The sequence below is a fragment of the Canis lupus genome, unplaced genomic scaffold, assembly GCF_011100685.1.
Source record: "Canis lupus familiaris isolate Mischka breed German Shepherd unplaced genomic scaffold, alternate assembly UU_Cfam_GSD_1.0 chrUn_S1830H2027, whole genome shotgun sequence".
Taxonomy (NCBI): Eukaryota; Metazoa; Chordata; class Mammalia; order Carnivora; family Canidae; genus Canis; species Canis lupus.
This window is the reverse complement of record NW_023330690.1, coordinates 28,806-45,079: the sequence shown is the minus strand read 5'-3', so window position 1 is coordinate 45,079 and position 16,274 is coordinate 28,806. Positions and strand designations below refer to the sequence as shown.

At 39.1% G+C, this 16,274-nt stretch overlaps 1 pseudogene; it reads left to right on the top strand.

The window, feature by feature from the left end:
* Positions 1–16,274, top strand: part of LOC119878693 — a 54,949-nt pseudogene that overhangs the window by 16,594 nt on the left and 22,081 nt on the right.

Here is a 16,274-nt window from a genome sequence, read left to right as displayed (position 1 = left end):
GGAAAACATGTCACACGGGTGCATGAAAATGATGAAATCTTTATGTACATTTCTATTTTTAATTTCCTATCAATCCACAATAAGTTAATTTTAAAATGTTAATATATTTTTAGGCACAAAAGCTTACTAAGAAACACTCAAGAGAAAAAACATGGAGGAAGACTTGGAAGGTCAGGACCACCTGTTTCACCTGGAAGAGCACAGTTAGTTCGGTACGTATCTATTAAAAGGAACCATCCTTTAAAGCCACCCTTTACCCAGTGGGCTAGTTAGCATGCAAATTTCTGGTGTTCTTATCATTACATCGGGGTCCTCTACTGGACCCTTGGACCAACTAGTATTGACTAGTTATAAAAATGATAATACTGAATTTCTTTGAATATATTTACAAGATATCCTTTTAGTGAAGAGTTCCTTGAAACACAGGCATCTATTGGTACTAGTTAACTCTCTGTAAACAAATGAATTTAATGCTAATTGCCATGAGTTGAGTGATAGGAGAACTGGGCTCTTTGCTGATTTCTTACTTTTGAACAATCCTATCATAGCAAGGGTAAGTCATCTTCCTGAGCCTCATTTTACTCATCACTGGTGGCACTGCCAATCCTAAAGTGATAGATGTTATTTCTCATTAAAACAGCCATCAGGGCAGCGCGGGTGGCTCAGTGGTTTAGCGCCGCCTTCGGCCCAGGGTGTGATCCTGGAGTCCCGGGATCTAGTCCCACATCGGGCTCCCTGCATGGAGCCTGCTTCTTCCACTGCCTATGTCTCTGCCTCTCTCTCTCTTTCTGTGTCTCATGAATAAATAAATAAAATATTTTAAAAAACAGCCATCAATAGAAGGCTAGTAAACTTCTGACTCCATTTTCATTTTGACAACAAAAGCGGCATATGTGGAGGAGGGTCAGCTACTTTTGTTAGTAAGTTTGGGGTAATAGTGGGAAGAAATGTAGACATTTCACATTATAAAGTTTGTGCACACAGAAAAAGAAGAAACTTTAAGACACCCTACTACATTAATCCTATATTCTTGGGTTCAACATAATAAATTATTTGATTTATTTGACTATTTTTAAAACTTTTTATTTTGAATTAATTACAGATTCACAGAATGCTGCAAATATAGTACAGAGGAATCTCATACCCTTCACCTAGCTTCTCCCAGTGGTTGCATCTTGCATAACTATCCTACAGCACTGAAACCAGGAGACTGATATTGATATAATGTGCATGTATCATTTTCTATCACTTTATTCCATGTAGATGTGTGTGATGACCATGTCAGTCAGTGTGTGGAAGGGTTCCATCACCACTGGGAAGCCACTCTTGCCACCTCTTTATAGTTATGCCCACACCTCTTCCCTATAATCCTAACTCCTGGCAACCATTAGCCTGTTATCCACTTCTATAATTTTATCATTTTGGGAATATCATGTAAATGGAATTATACACTTTTGATATTGACTTTGTTTTCATCACTATAATACCCCTAAGATCCATCTAAGTTGTTGCATATGTTCATAGTGCAATCGTTTTTTTTTTTATTTTTTATTTTATTTATTTATTTATTTATTTATTTATTTATTTATTTATTTATTTATTTATTTATTTATTTATTTATTTTTGCTGAGTAGCATTCCATGGTGTGGTTGTACCATCATTTATTTAATTATTCACCTATTGGGAGCATTTTCATTGTTTAAAGCTTTTGGATATTAAAAATAAAGCTGCTATGAACAATCATATAAAGGCTTTTATATGGATGAAGTTTTCATTTCTCTAAGATAAATGCCCAATTGCTGACACATAATAATTGTGTAGCTTTTTAAGAAACTATCTAACTTTTCCAGACTGGCTGTACCATTTAGTTCCCATCAAACACTTAGGGGAAACTGAGTTTATCCTCATCCTTGCCTTTGCATCCAAACTTTTTTTTGGTTTTGGTTTTGAGCTATTCTACAAGATGTATAGTATTATTTCATCATGGTCTTAGCATTTCCCTAATGGCTAGTGATGTTGAACATCTTTTCATGGGCTTATTGCCATCCATATATATTCTCTAGTGAAATGTCTCTTTGTCTTTTGTTTTTTATGTTCTAATCAGATCACTTTTTAAATGTTGAGTTTCGAGAGTTCTTTATTCTGGATATCCTTGATTGAATATGTAGTATGCAAATATTTCCTTCTCCCTGTAAGTTGTTTCCTCATCCTTTTTATAGAGTCTCTCTCATAGAATAACGTTTTACTATTGATGAGGTTCAATTTATCAATGTTTTCTTTTATGGGTTGTTTTGTTTTTATTTTTAATATGTTTATTTTAGAGATAAAGAGAGAGAGAGTGCATGGGGAAGAGAAGGGGAGAGGGAGAGAGTCTCAAGCAGGCAGACCCTGTGCAGGGCTCAATCTTACATCCCTGAGATTGTGACCTGGGCCCAAACCAAGAGACGGATGCTCAACTGACTGAGCTACCCAGGTTCCTGTATGGGTTGTATTTTTGATGTCATGTCTAAGAAGTCCTCATGAAGCCCTTGGTCCTTAAGATTATCACCTATTTTTTCTAAAAATGTTTATAGTTTTACATTATAAAGCCTATGGCCTTTTTCTTATTTTTAGTGTGAGACTTTGGTCAAGATTTAGTTGTTGTTTTTTTGTTTGTTTTGTTTTTTTTTAAGTGGAGGTCCAATTTCTCCAGCACCATTTAATGAAAAGGTTATCTTTCCACCATTGAATTACTTTTGTATCTTTCTTCAAAATCAGTTCAGTGTACATATGTGGGGCTATTCTGGGTATCTGTTCTATTCCACTGATTTTTTTTTTTTCATCTAGCCCCTCACCACTACCACACAATCTGTATTACTGTAGCTGTATAGTAAATTTTGAAGTCTGGAAAAGTGATTTCTCTCACTTTTTTTTTTTCAAAAATTGCTTTTAGTTATTCTAGTTCCTTTCCTTTCTGCATAAATTTTAGAATAATCTTGCTATAGGGATCCCTGGGTGGTGCAGGGGTTTGGCGCCTGCCTTTGGCCCAGGGCGCGATCCTGGAGACCCGGGATCGAATCCCACATCGGGCTCCCGGTGCATGGAGCCTGCTTCTCTCTCTGCCTGTGTCTCTGCCTCTCTCTCTCTCTCTCTCTCTGTGACTATCATAAATAAATAAAAATTAAAAAAAAAAAAAAGAGTTTTAAAAAAAAAAAAAAAAAAAAAAAATAATCTTGCTATATCTCCAACAGAAAAAAATCACTGATGATTTTCTTGGAAATTACATTAAATATCTATATTAATTTGGGAAGAATTGATATTTTTACTATGTAGAATCTTCCAATCCATGAATATTATATACCTTGGTTTATTTAAGTATTTGATTACTTTCACTAATGTTTTATGGTTTTCAGCATACAAGTCTTGTGCATTTTTTCTTAGATTTACAACTAGAAGTGGAAGTTCCAGTGCTGTATTGGTCAGCAGTGATCAAAGTGAACAATAGCCTTGTTTGTTCTCAATCTTAAGGGAAAAGTATTTAGTCTTTCACCATTAAGTATGATGATGGTGTAGGTTTTTGTACAAATATTCTTTATCAAGTTGATAAAGGTCCCTTCTGTTCTTGGTTTTCTGAACATTTTTATTCACATTTGGGTGTTCATTTTGGTCAAATCTTTTTTCTACATCAATTGTATAATCATGTCATTTTTCTTCTATAGGCTGTTAGTGTGGTTGATTACACTGATTGATTTTTGAATACCAAATCAGCCTTGCATCTCTGTAGTAACCCCACTTGGTCATAGTGCACTCATCCTATTTATAGGTAGCTGAATTACATGTGCTTAATATTATGTTAAGAATTTTTGCATCCACAATCTTGAGAGTATTGTATTGGTTTTTGTTTTTGTTTGCACTGTCTTTGGTTTGATATCAGGCTTTGTAAAATGAGTTCCCTCCTATTCTATTTTCTAGAAGAGATCATATAAAATTTGGTGTTCTTCTGTGTAGTAAAATTCTACAGTGAAGCTATCTGGGTCTAAAGACTTCTGTCTTGGGTTTTTTAATTGTGAATTAAATTCTCTTAATAATTGTGCTATTCAAATTATGTGTTTCATATTGGGCAAGTTGTGATAGTTTATACTTTAAAAGAACGGTCCATTTTATCTAGATTTTCAAATTTATGTGTGTATAATTGTTCATAGTTTTCTCTTATTATTCTTTTGTTGTCTGCAGGATCTGTAGTGATATCCCATGTTTCATTGTTGGTACTGGTATTTGTGTCTTTTCTTTTTCTTGTCAGTTATACTAGAGTTTTGTCAATTTTATTGATCTTTTCTTTAAGCAGCTTTTTGTTACTGATTTTTCAAATTGTTTTTCTGTTTTAATTTTATTGATTTCTGCTCTAGTATTTCCTTTTTTGTTTGCATTGGGTTTACTTTATTCTTTTTTCTAGTTTCTTTAGACTTAAGTTTAGATTATTGAATTGAGACTTCTCTTTTCCAATGCAAACATTTAGTGCTATATAATTCCCTTTATGCACTGTGTTAGCTGTTATCTGTGTACAAAAGTTTTTGATATGTTGTATTTTCTTTTATCTATTTTTTTTAATTTATTTTTTATTGGTGTTCAATTTACTAACATACAGAATAACCCCCAGTGCCCGTCACCCATTCACTCCCACCCCCCGCCCTCCTCTCCTTCCACCACCCCTAGTTCGTTTCCCAGAGTTAGCAGTCTTTACGTTCTGTCTCCCTTTCTGATATTTCCCACACATTTCTTCCCCCTTCCCTTATATTCCCTTTCACTATTATTTATATTCCCCAAATGAATGAGAACATATAATGTTTGTCCTTCTCCGACTGACTTACTTCACTCAGCATAATACCCTCCAGTTCCATCCACGTTGAAGCAAATGGTGGGTATTTGTCATTTCTAATAGCTGAGTAATATTCCATTGTATACATAAACCACATCTTCTTTATCCATTCATATTTCGATGGACACCGAGGCTCCTTCCACAGTTTGGCTATCGTGGCCATTGCTGCTATAAACATCGGGGTGCAGGTGTCCTGGCGTTTCATTGCATTTGTATCTTTGGGGTAAATCCCCAACAGTGCAATTGCTGGGTCGTAGGGCAGGTATATTTTTAACTGTTTGAGGAACCTCCACACAGGTTTCCAGAGTGGCTGCACCAGTTCACATTCCCACCAACAGTGTATGAGGGTTCCCTTTTCTCCACATCCTCTCCAACATTTGTTGTTTCCTGCCTTGTTAATTTTCCCCATTCTCACTGGTGTGAGGTGGTATCTCATTGTGATTTTGATTTGTATTTCCCTGATGGCAAGGGATGCAGAGCATTGTCTCATGTGCATGTTGGCCATGTCTATGTCTTCTTCTGTGAGATTTCTGTTCATGTCTTTTGCCCATTTCATGATTGGATTGTTTGTTTCGTTGGTGTTGAGTTTGAGAAGTTCTTTATAGATCTTGGAAACTAGCCCTTTTTCTGATATGTCATTTGCAAATATCTTCTCCCATTCTGTAGGTTGTCTTTTAGTTTTGTTGACTGTATCCTTTGCTGTGCAAAAGCTTCTTATCTTGATGAAGTCCCAATAGTTCATTTTTGCTTTTGTTTCTTTTGCCTTCGTGGATGTATCTTGCAAGAAGTTACTGTGGCCGAGTTCAAAAAGGGTGTTGTCTGTGTTCTTCTCTAGGATTTTGATGGAATCTTGTCTCACATTTAGATCTTTCATCCATTTTGAGTTTATCTTTGTGTATGGTGCAAGAGAGTGGTCTAGTTTCATTCTTCTGCATGTGGATGTCCAATTTTCCCAGCACCATTTATTGAAGAGACTGTCTTTCTTCCAATGGATAGTCCTTCCTCCTTTATCGAATATTAGTTGCCCATAAAGTTCAGGGTCCACTTCTGGATTCTCTATTCTGTTCCACTGATCTATGTGTCTGTTTTTGTGCCAGTACCACACTGTCTTGATGACCACAGCTTTGTAGTACAACCTGAAATCTGGCATTGTGATGCCCCCAGATATGGTTTTCTTTTTTAAAATTCCCCTGGCTATTCGGGGTCTTTTCTGATTCCACACAAATCTTAAAATAATTTGTTCTAACTCTCTGAAGAAAGTCCATGGTATTTTGATAGGGATTGCATTAAACGTGTATATTACCCTGGGTAACATTGACATTTTCACAATATTAATTCTGCCAATCCATGAGCATGGAATATTTTTCCATCTCTTTGTGTCTTCCTCAATTTCTTTCAGAAGTGTTCTATAGTTTTGAGGGTATAGATCCTTTATATCTTTGGTTAGGTTTATTCCTAGGTATCTTATGCTTTTGGGTGCAATTGTAAATGGGATTGACTCCTTAATTTCTCTTTCTTCAGTCTCATTGTTAGTGTATAGAAATGCCACTGACTTCTGGGCATTGATTTTGTATCCTGCCACGCTACCGAATTGCTGTATGAGTTCTAGCAATCTTGGGGTGGAGACTTTTGGGTTTTCTTTTTTTTTTTTTTTAATTTTTTTTAATTAATTTATTTATTTAATGATAGTCACACAGAGAGAGAGAGAGAGAGAGGCAGAGACACAGGCAGAGGGAGAAGCAGGCTCCATGCACCGGGAGCCCGACGTGGGATTCGATCCAGGGTCTCCAGGATCGCGCCCTGGGCCAAAGGCAGGCGCCAAACCGCTGCGCCACTCAGGGATCCCACTTTTGGGTTTTCTATGTAGAGTATCATGTCATCGGCGAAGAGGGAGAGTTTGACTTCTTCTTTGCCAATTTGAATGCCTTTAATGTCTTTTTGTTGTCTGATTGCTGAGGCTAGGACTTCCAGTACTATGTTGAACAGCAGTGGTGAGAGTGGACATCCCTGTCTTGTTCCTGATCTTAGGGGAAAGGCTCCCAGTGCTTCCCCATTGAGAATGATATTTGCTGTGGGCTTTTCATAGATGGCTTTTAAGATGTCGAGGAATGTTCCCTCTATCCCTACACTCTGAAGAGTTTTGATCAGGAATGGATGCTGTATTTTGTCAAATGCTTTCTCTGCATCCAATGAGAGGATCATATGGTTCTTGGTTTTTCTCTTGCTGATATGATGAATCACATTGATTGTTTTACGGGTGTTGAACCAGCCTTGTGTCCCAGGGATAAATCCTACTTGGTCATGGTGAATAATTTTTTTAATGTACTGTTGGATCCTATTGGCCAGTATCTTGTTGAGAATTTTTGCATCCATGTTCATCAGGGATATTGGTCTGTAATTCTCCTTTTTGGTGGGGTCTTTGTCTGGTTTTGGAATTAAGGTGATGCTGGCCTCATAGAACGAATTTGGAAGTACTCCATCTCTTTCTATCTTTCCAAACAGCTTTAGTAGAATAGACATGGTTTCTTCTTTAAACGTTTGATAGAATTCCCCTGGGAAGCCATCTGGCCCTGGACTCTTGTGTCTTGGGAGGTTTTTGATGACTGCTTCAATTTCCTCCCTGGTTATTGGCCTGTTCAGGTTTTCTATTTCTTCCTGTTCCAGTTTTGGTAGTTTGTGGCTTTCCAGGAATACGTCCATTTCTTCCAGATTGCCTAATTTATTGGCGTATAGCTGTTCATAATATGTTTTTAAAATCGTTTGTATTTCCTTGGTGTTGGTAGTGATCTCTCCTTTCTCATTCATGATTTTATTAATTTGAGTCTTCTCTCTCTTCTTTTTAATAAGGCTGGCTAATGGTTTATCTATCTTGTTAATTCTTTCAAAGAACCAACTCCTGGTTTTGTTGATCTGTTCCACAGTTCTTCTGGTCTCGATTTCGTTGAGTTCTGCTCGAATCTTTATTAACTCCCTTCTTCTCTTGGGTGTAGGATCTATTTGCTGTTTTTTCTCTAGCTCCTTTATGTGTAAGGTTAGCTTTTGTATTTGAGTTCTTTCCAGTTTTTGAATGGATGCTTGTATTGCGATGTATTTCCCCCTTAGGACTGCTTTTGCTGCATCCCAAAGATTTTGAACGGTTGTATCTTCATTCTCATTAGTTTCCATGAATCTTTTTAATTCTTCCTTAATTTCCTGGTTGACCCTTTTATCTTTTAGCAGGATGGTCCTTAACCTCCATGTGTTTGAGGTCCTTCCAAACTTCTTGTTGTGATTTAGTTCTAATTTCAAGGCATCATGGTCTGAGAATATGCAGGGGACAATCCCAATCTTTTGGTATCGGTTCAGACCCGATTTGTGACCCAATATGTGGTCTATTCTGGAGAAAGTTCCATGTGCGCTTGAGAAGAATGTGTATTCAGTTGAGTTTGGATGTAAAGTTCTGTAGATATCTGTGAAATCCATCTGGTCCAGTGTATCATTTAAAGCTCTCGTTTCTTTGGAGATGTTGTGCTTAGAAGACCTATCGAGTATAGAAAGAGCTAGATTGAAGTCACCAAGTATAAGTGTATTATTATCTAAGTATTTCTTCACTTTGGTTAATAATTGATTAATATATTTGGCAGCTCCCACATTCGGGGCATATATATTGAGGATTGTTAAGTCCTCTTGTTGAATAGATCCTTTAAGTATGATATAGTGTCCCTCTTCATCTCTCACTACAGTCTTTGGGGTAAATTTTAGTTTATCTGATATAAGGATGGCTACCCCTGCTTTCTTTTGAGGACCATTCGAATGGTAAATGGTTCTCCAACCTTTTATTTTCAGGCTGTAGGTGTCCTTCTGTCTAAAATGAGTCTCTTGTAGACAGCAAATAGATGGGTCCTGCTTTTTTATTCAGTCTGAAACCCTGCGCCTTTTGATGGGGTCATTAAGCCCGTTCACATTCAGAGTTACTATTGAGAGATATGAGTTTAGTGTCATCATGATATCTATTCAGTCCTTGTTTTTGCGGACTGTTCCACTGAACTTCTTCTTAAAGGGGAATTTTAAGAGTCCCCCTTAAAATTTCTTGCAGAGCTGGTTTGGAGGTCACATATTCTTTTAGTTGCTGCCTGTCTTGGAAGCTCTTTATCTCTCCTTCCATTTTGAATGAGAGCCTTGCTGGATAAAGTATTCTTGGTTGCATGTGTTTCTCATTTAGGACCCTGAATATATCCTGCCAGCCCTTTCTGGCCTGCCAGGTCTCTGTGGAGAGGTCTGCTGTTACCCTAATACTCCTCCCCATAAAAGTCAGGGATTTCTTGTCTCTTGCTGCTTTAAGGATCTTCTCTTTATCTTTGGAATTTGCAAGCTTAACTATTAAATGTCGAGGTGTTGAACGGTTTTTATTGATTTTAGGGGGGGATCTCTCTATTTCCTGGATCTGAATGCCTGTTTCCCTTCCCAGGTTAGGAAAGTTTTCAGCTAGAATTTGTTCAAATACATATTCTGGCCCTCTGTCCCTTTCGGCGCCCTCGGGAACCCCAATTAAACGTAGGTTTTTCTTTCTCAGGCTGTCGTTTATTTCCCTTAATCTATCCTCATGGTCTTTTAATTGTTTGTCTCTTTTTTCCTCAGTTTCCCTCTTTGCTATCAACTTGTCTTCTATGTCACTCACTCGTTCTTCCACCTCGTTAATCCTTGTCGTTAGGACTTCTAGTTTGGATTGCATCTCATTCAATTGATTTTTAATTTCTGCCTGATTAGCTCTAAATTCTGCAGTCATGAAGTCTCTTGAGTCCTTTATGCTTTTTTCTAGAGCCATCAGTAGCTGTATAATAGTGCTTCTGAATTGGCTTTCTGACATTGAATTGTAATCCAGATTTTGTAACTCTGTGGGAGAGAGGACTGTTTCTGATTCTTTCTTTTGAGGTGAGGTTTTCCTTCTAGTCATTTTGCTCAGTGCAGAGTGGCCAAAAGCAAGTTGTATTGGGAATAAGAGAAAAAGAGAGGAAAGAAAGAAGGAAAGAAAAGAGAAAGAGAAAAAAAAGGGAAGAAAAAAAACGAAAAAAAAAAGAAGAAAAAGAGAAAGAAAAAGAACGGAGAAAAAAAAAGGGGGTGGGGGAAGGAAACAAATCAAAAAGCAAAACAAAACAAAACAAAACAAAAGTAACACCGGGGAGTATCTTCTGATTCTGTGTTCTTTAAGTCCCTTGGCTTCTCCTGGAAGTTGTCAGTCTAGCTGGTCTTCTGGGGGAGGGGCCTGCTGTGCTGATTTTCAGGTGTTAGCAGTTGGGGGAGCTGCTGTGCCCCTGCCTGGTGCAGGGCTCAGTGGGGGTTGTTTACCCCGTGAGGCCGCAGGAGGAACAGCCCCAGTGGCGGGCCAGCTCTGGAGCCCTGGATTCAGCTCCGGCAGGAACTCCGTCAGCAGGGCCTGGAGGCTCCGGGGCGGGGCCGCTGATCGGCTCAGCTGGGGCAGGAGCGTCCTCGCTGTCCTGGGCCCTCCCGGCCTCTGCCTGTCCCGGGGGAGGCCGGATCCTGGGCTGTGTCCCGGCGCCCTGTGCTCCGGGGCCTGCGCTGGTGGATTCGCGCTCCCGGCCGCAGGCCCCTCCGCGGAGCTGCCGCCCGAGCCCCCGAGCTGCTCCTGGAACCGCGCAGCCCCCTCCGCACGGAGCCTCTTCCTCTGCCCGAGCCCGGCCGAGCTGCTCCCGGGGCCGTGCAGCCCCCTCCGCGGAGCCGCCGCCCGAGCCCCTCCGAGCTGCTCCGGGTCCCGCCGTGCGCGCTGCAGCCCTTAGGGAGCTCGGCGCACTCTCCCGGGGCGCAGGTGTCTGTTAGTGTCCCCGGAGCCCGAGGGCATCCCCGCCCTCCTGGGGTCCTGCTCCAACTCCCCGCGAGCCCCTTTCCGCCCGGGAAGGTCGGTGCAGCTCCTGCTCCTCCGGGACGGGGCTCTCCTGTCCTGGGGACACTCGCCCCGGCCTCAGCCCGGCTCCTCGTGGGGCCCCTCCCCCTTGGAGGCCTTTGTTTGTTTACTTCTTTTTCCCCGTCTTCCCACCTTGTTAGAAGCGCGAACTCTTCTCACTGTTGCATTCCAGCTGGTCTCTCTTTAATTCTCAGGCCGAATTCATAGATTTTCAGGATGATTGGAAGGTTTTCTAGGTAATTTGGTGGAGACAGGTGATTTGGGGACCCTACTCTTCCGTCATCTTGCTCCTCCCCCGTGCGTGCCTTTTTGTACAGCACAGCCATAGGACTTATACTTAATGCCTTTGTTCATTTCTTACTATTTTCTTTATTATTATTGCATACAAAGCAATAATAATGAACTGCACCTGGTACAGAGACAGGGATTTATTCATCTCCTTGCTTAGATCTTAGCAAAGATCTTTAGAACTCAGAAGGTATTGGTACCTTATACATTGCTTATGTTCATATTGCTGAAATATTAATGATTATAACCACATCCATTTTGTAGCATAAATATGTTTATTATATGTGGTGGTTGTTATTGTTCTTAGTAAGAGTGCTGAGAAGATTGAGGAAATTCTTAGTGACAGCTCCTCAGAGAATGAGGAAGATGAAGAACCACCTGATCGTCGTCAGGAAGCAAATGCAGATTTGCCATCTGAATATTGGCAAATTCAGAAACTGGTGAAATATTTAAAGGTAAGACAAACCTCTTTGTATTGTGTTTACAATGATTCTTTTAATTCCTTTCCTAAAAATGTATATTCTACTTCCAAATTGATTATATATATATATTTTTTTTTCAAATAAGAGTAGTAAAAACTCCCGTTATTATTTAAATGTGCATGGGGAATGGTCTTATTACCCTGTGTGCACAGGGGAAGGTCTTATTACCCTGAGGATAGCACGGTTAGTCCTCGTGGAGCAGCCGGTCTGCCTGGTACCAACCCTTTCCCCTGGGCCATGGTAGCCAGCAGCTATTATGACTTGCCATCATTTTACACCTTGCAGTATGCTGTGGCATCAAGAACATGGATTTGTTTTAAAGTTGGACTATAATTTCTAGGCTGTGTTACTTACCAACAGTATAGCTGTTGATTATAGCTTTGAGCCTTATTTTTCTTAACCTATGGAAAATAGGTTAATACCTGTCCTATAGGATTACTTCAGGGTTGGTAAAGCATATTTGAAAGATGTGGATAGTATTTGGTACATTGTAGATACTTAAAATATGTATCAGTCCCTTTTCATTACTCTCAACATAATATGTGTAAACACATGTTACATAATAATGGCCTATATAATGTATTTAAGACATGAATGGGGGCAGGGCAGGGAAAATGATTTGCCAAAACCCAGATTAATATCAGTGGATAACTGATACTGATAATGTCTAGGTAGGCCAGGACTAAAGCAATAGTTGAGAAGTACTCGTAAAAACATTTTTACTTAACTCATAGTTTCCTCCAGCTTTTCTACATGATTGAGTGAATCAAGGGCATTTGCCAGTGGCTTTGCAATATGTAAAGATATTTATGTGGCTCCTAAATTACTTAAGGCTACTTTTCTGGTGCCCTTGAGGTCCTTCAAAGCTGACAGGTAAAATAGTTTATACATACATTTTTGTGAATTCAATAAACATCCTCTGCATGGACACAGCTTTGTAGCTGAGAAAGTTGCTTTAGAAGAAAAATATGCCCCCTTTCTTAGCACGGTCCCAGCTGCAATTCCCTGTATTTCTCAGGAAAAAAAAAATCTATGTTTTCCTGAATCCCAAGAAAAATTAGTCAAGAAATTGGGAAAAAGTATTCTAATTCTCCACTGCAACATAGATTTCAATGGCCAGACCAGGATCCAGGCAAGCAAATCAAAGATTTTCATCATTAAAAAAGGATGGGAGCTTCTGTGAAGCAAATCCTAATGCCCACCTTAGGTACTATGCTTTTGAAAGCCTAGTTATTAAATGCTTTGTTTTAAAATTTCATCTTAAGAATAATATCTTTTAAATAGTAAATATTTTTATATCAACTTCAATTTTTAAAATGGCTTTGATTTGGCATTTATTTCGTGGTAATGTTCCCCTCTTTTAGTGGAGATCATTTTTCATGTTATTGCAATAGATATGTTTGAGGTTTTTTTTTAATAGAAAACCTCTGAAATTTTTAGCATATCTATTACAAAAAATGATATACTATTTATTATTATGGAAAACTTTTAGGATCATCATTATCACCTAAAAATATATAAATACAATTTGGGAAAAAACATGGAATGATTATCATTTCAAGAATTCCTAAGAATTTGGAGATCTTATTCTGGGATCTTGAATATTCCTATCCTAGGAATTTGGAAACTATCTGGAGCACAGGCTGGAGGTCAGGCCCCATGGTCAGGCACATGCCCTTGGTGGGCGTCTTTGCATACAAATCATGCAGTCAACATAGTGGTTCAGCCTAGCATGCACAGCACCAATGTTCAGACTCAGAAGACCTTCCTGATGGTAGGAAGGTCCGTGGATCTTCCCACCATCTCTCCTGTACTCATAAAGCACATGTCACTCTGCGGGGGGGGGGGGGGGGGGGAGGGAAATGCATCAGAGAATTTTGCCATCTAGCACTTGAACAACTTGAGCCAGATGGGAGCCCTGGTGTTTATACAAATAATTCTGGTCTGTTAACTTTATTTCATTAGTCAAAGGAAATAAAGAGTCAACAGGAAAGACGCATGGATGGACCAGGAGGCACACTACCAGAGCAGTTAGAAGCATGACCTTCCATGTTAGAAAGATTCTAATTGGGTCAGGCGTCTGCCACTTACTGGCTCAGTAGCCTTGAGGTATTTGACTGACCTCTGTGAGTTTCAGTTTGTTTTCTCATTGGTCAAGTTGGCAAAAACAAAGGTTCTCATGTTTTATGATTATTATGAAAAAGATCTGACACATATAAAGTGCTTAGCAGAAAGTACTCAGTACTCGTTAGTAATAATAATGGCTTCTGTTACATATTATTATTATTATAGACAACATATGGTGTGGAGTCTTCTGGACTTGCAAAGCTGGCCTTCAACTTTTGCTTTAAATTTTCTAGCAACCAATAAAAGGAGGGAAATACAGAGTTAATACCATGAGGGAAAGACTCTTACCATCATGAGGTAAAAATAGCCCAGTTGCCAATGTGTGTAACTGATCCTGGTACTAAGAGCAGAAAGAATTTTCTCCCTGAGGACTTAATGAAGCAGACAGTGAGTGTGGTAGTCAATGACATCCTTAATAATATCCTCCCAGTGAACATGGCAATGAGCGTTTCTCGTAATAGCCTAACTATTGGATAACTATCTTGAGTTTTTCGACTATTTAGGATAAGTCCATATATAAATCAGGCCAAAAAGGGATGCACTATTTCTGTCCCAGAACAGCTAAGGAAAACATTTATTGATGAAGTGCTACTTAAGCTTGCACAAGTTATTCATCAATAAATCATGTGCAAATGTGATACTTTTGGCCAGACAGTAAATTGCTTGGAATTATTATAGTTCCCACAGGTAGATATTCTTAACATAGCCAATAAAAGAAAAAGTATATCTACAAATGATTTCAAGCTTTTTGACACAGATAAATGTTTTATATGGGGACACAAAAGGATATTAAAAGTCTATGAAATGCAAAATTGAATGTCTCTAGGTAATCTCAAAATAAATACACCTGACATTTTAATTGCAGACTTATGCCTTAAATGTAGACTTACACTAGTAGAAAAATGTTAATGTTGACCTGACTTTCTACTTACCATTTTCCAAGTACAGCAATGTCTGTAATTGTTGAAAAAAATTTGATGAGCTCATTAATACCCAAACAGGTCAATGAACTATAGCTTGTTATTTATCCAGAGCTATGAGCTCAGATCTTGGCATGTAAGTAAAGGGAATTTATATTTAATTATTTGGCTTTGACATACATTCATTTCAACTTACAAGTTTTATATATGCATATATTCTTTTAATCTAGATTTTTAGAATACAATTTAATTTTTAAACTAATGAAGACTTTGCATTTTTACTTTTTAACCTTCCAACTTCTTCCTCCCCCCACACACATAACAGATGACTCTGTACCCGAGTTCTAAAAGAAGCAATAAACCACCTTTTCAGCTTCCTTAGCAAGAAACACATTCTTTCTTCTGCTATCTTTATGGTTCAACTTGTCTGTCTTGTCAGCTACTCAAATGGAAAGACCATATTAAACTCACTTCTATGTCTTGCAGAGTGCCTAGCCAGTGAGTACAGGCTTGTCTCTCAACCCTCTGCTCAGGAGGTGTGATGGGGAGAGAATGGGTTCCCAAAGGGCCAGGCTGTGCTGTTCTTCATGCTCAGCTCCTTGAGAGCAGTTTTTCTTCCCTGTGAGCCAGAGTCATTCCTTCTGCTCTTGACATCTTTCCCACCTTCTCTTACCCTCTCCCTTTCCTGTTCCCTTTCTCCATGTAGATATGCAATTTTATTGCTGTATATGCTAGCTTTCTATGGGTATTATTTTTCCCCTGGCCAGGGCTGCTTTAAAATCTCGCAATTAAAATGTTTTGCTTTGGATCGATTCCAGCAATTGGGGAAGATAGTTTGTTAAGGTGCATCCCACACTGATTCTGTGAAGTTTTGTAAAATGTGGAAGTTTTACTACTCAACCAGTTACATTCACAAAGAACCCCTTTATGAAATAGGAGGAGAGTTGCAGAATTTTATTTTGTTTGGAAATGTGGATTAGTCACAAGTATTATAGTATTATAAGTTAATACAAATGGGTACTCTTCAGTCAAGTGAGAGAAAATGTTGAACAGTTGTAACTATAAGTAGGTCTGCATTTCATACACATTATACCTATCATGAAACTGAAGAATGAATTTCTGGACACAAGGTTTCAAGCCTATTGAAATCTATTACTGTGTGGATTGGAGAAGGATTGGGTATGGAACTTAATACTATAGGATAAATAAATCCAGGAGAAAATTGAGGAGGCTATAGAGTGATGCCAAGAATGTGACTGGTTAAGATTTTAGGTAGTTTGGAGGGATCACAGAGACTGGGTCTAGAATCATGCTCTATCTCCCTTATAGGCATTTCCTTGTCACTTGAGGATAAGATGTCAATACTACTCTGGCATTACCTCCAGGCTCAGATGGGAGATTATTAGCAAGCGGGCTTGTAGATGTCTGCCGCTACTCTGAAGTGCTTCATCTCAGCTGGTCTTGTTCCTGGGTCCTTGAGGCAATAATGGAAGCATCTGGGGTCAATCCCCAGGGCCATCTTCCCAGGTGTGCCTCCTCCTTGCAGGATGCCTATTTCTACACCTGGGATTTTGATCAGAGCCCAGCCAGGGGATCAGGATGATGAAAGCAGGGATTTAGAAAGTTGAGTCCAGCAGTAGGTGGTCTACATAATGAATCAGACTGGGAAGAGACAGAAGACCAGTAACCAGGGGGTTGCAGTG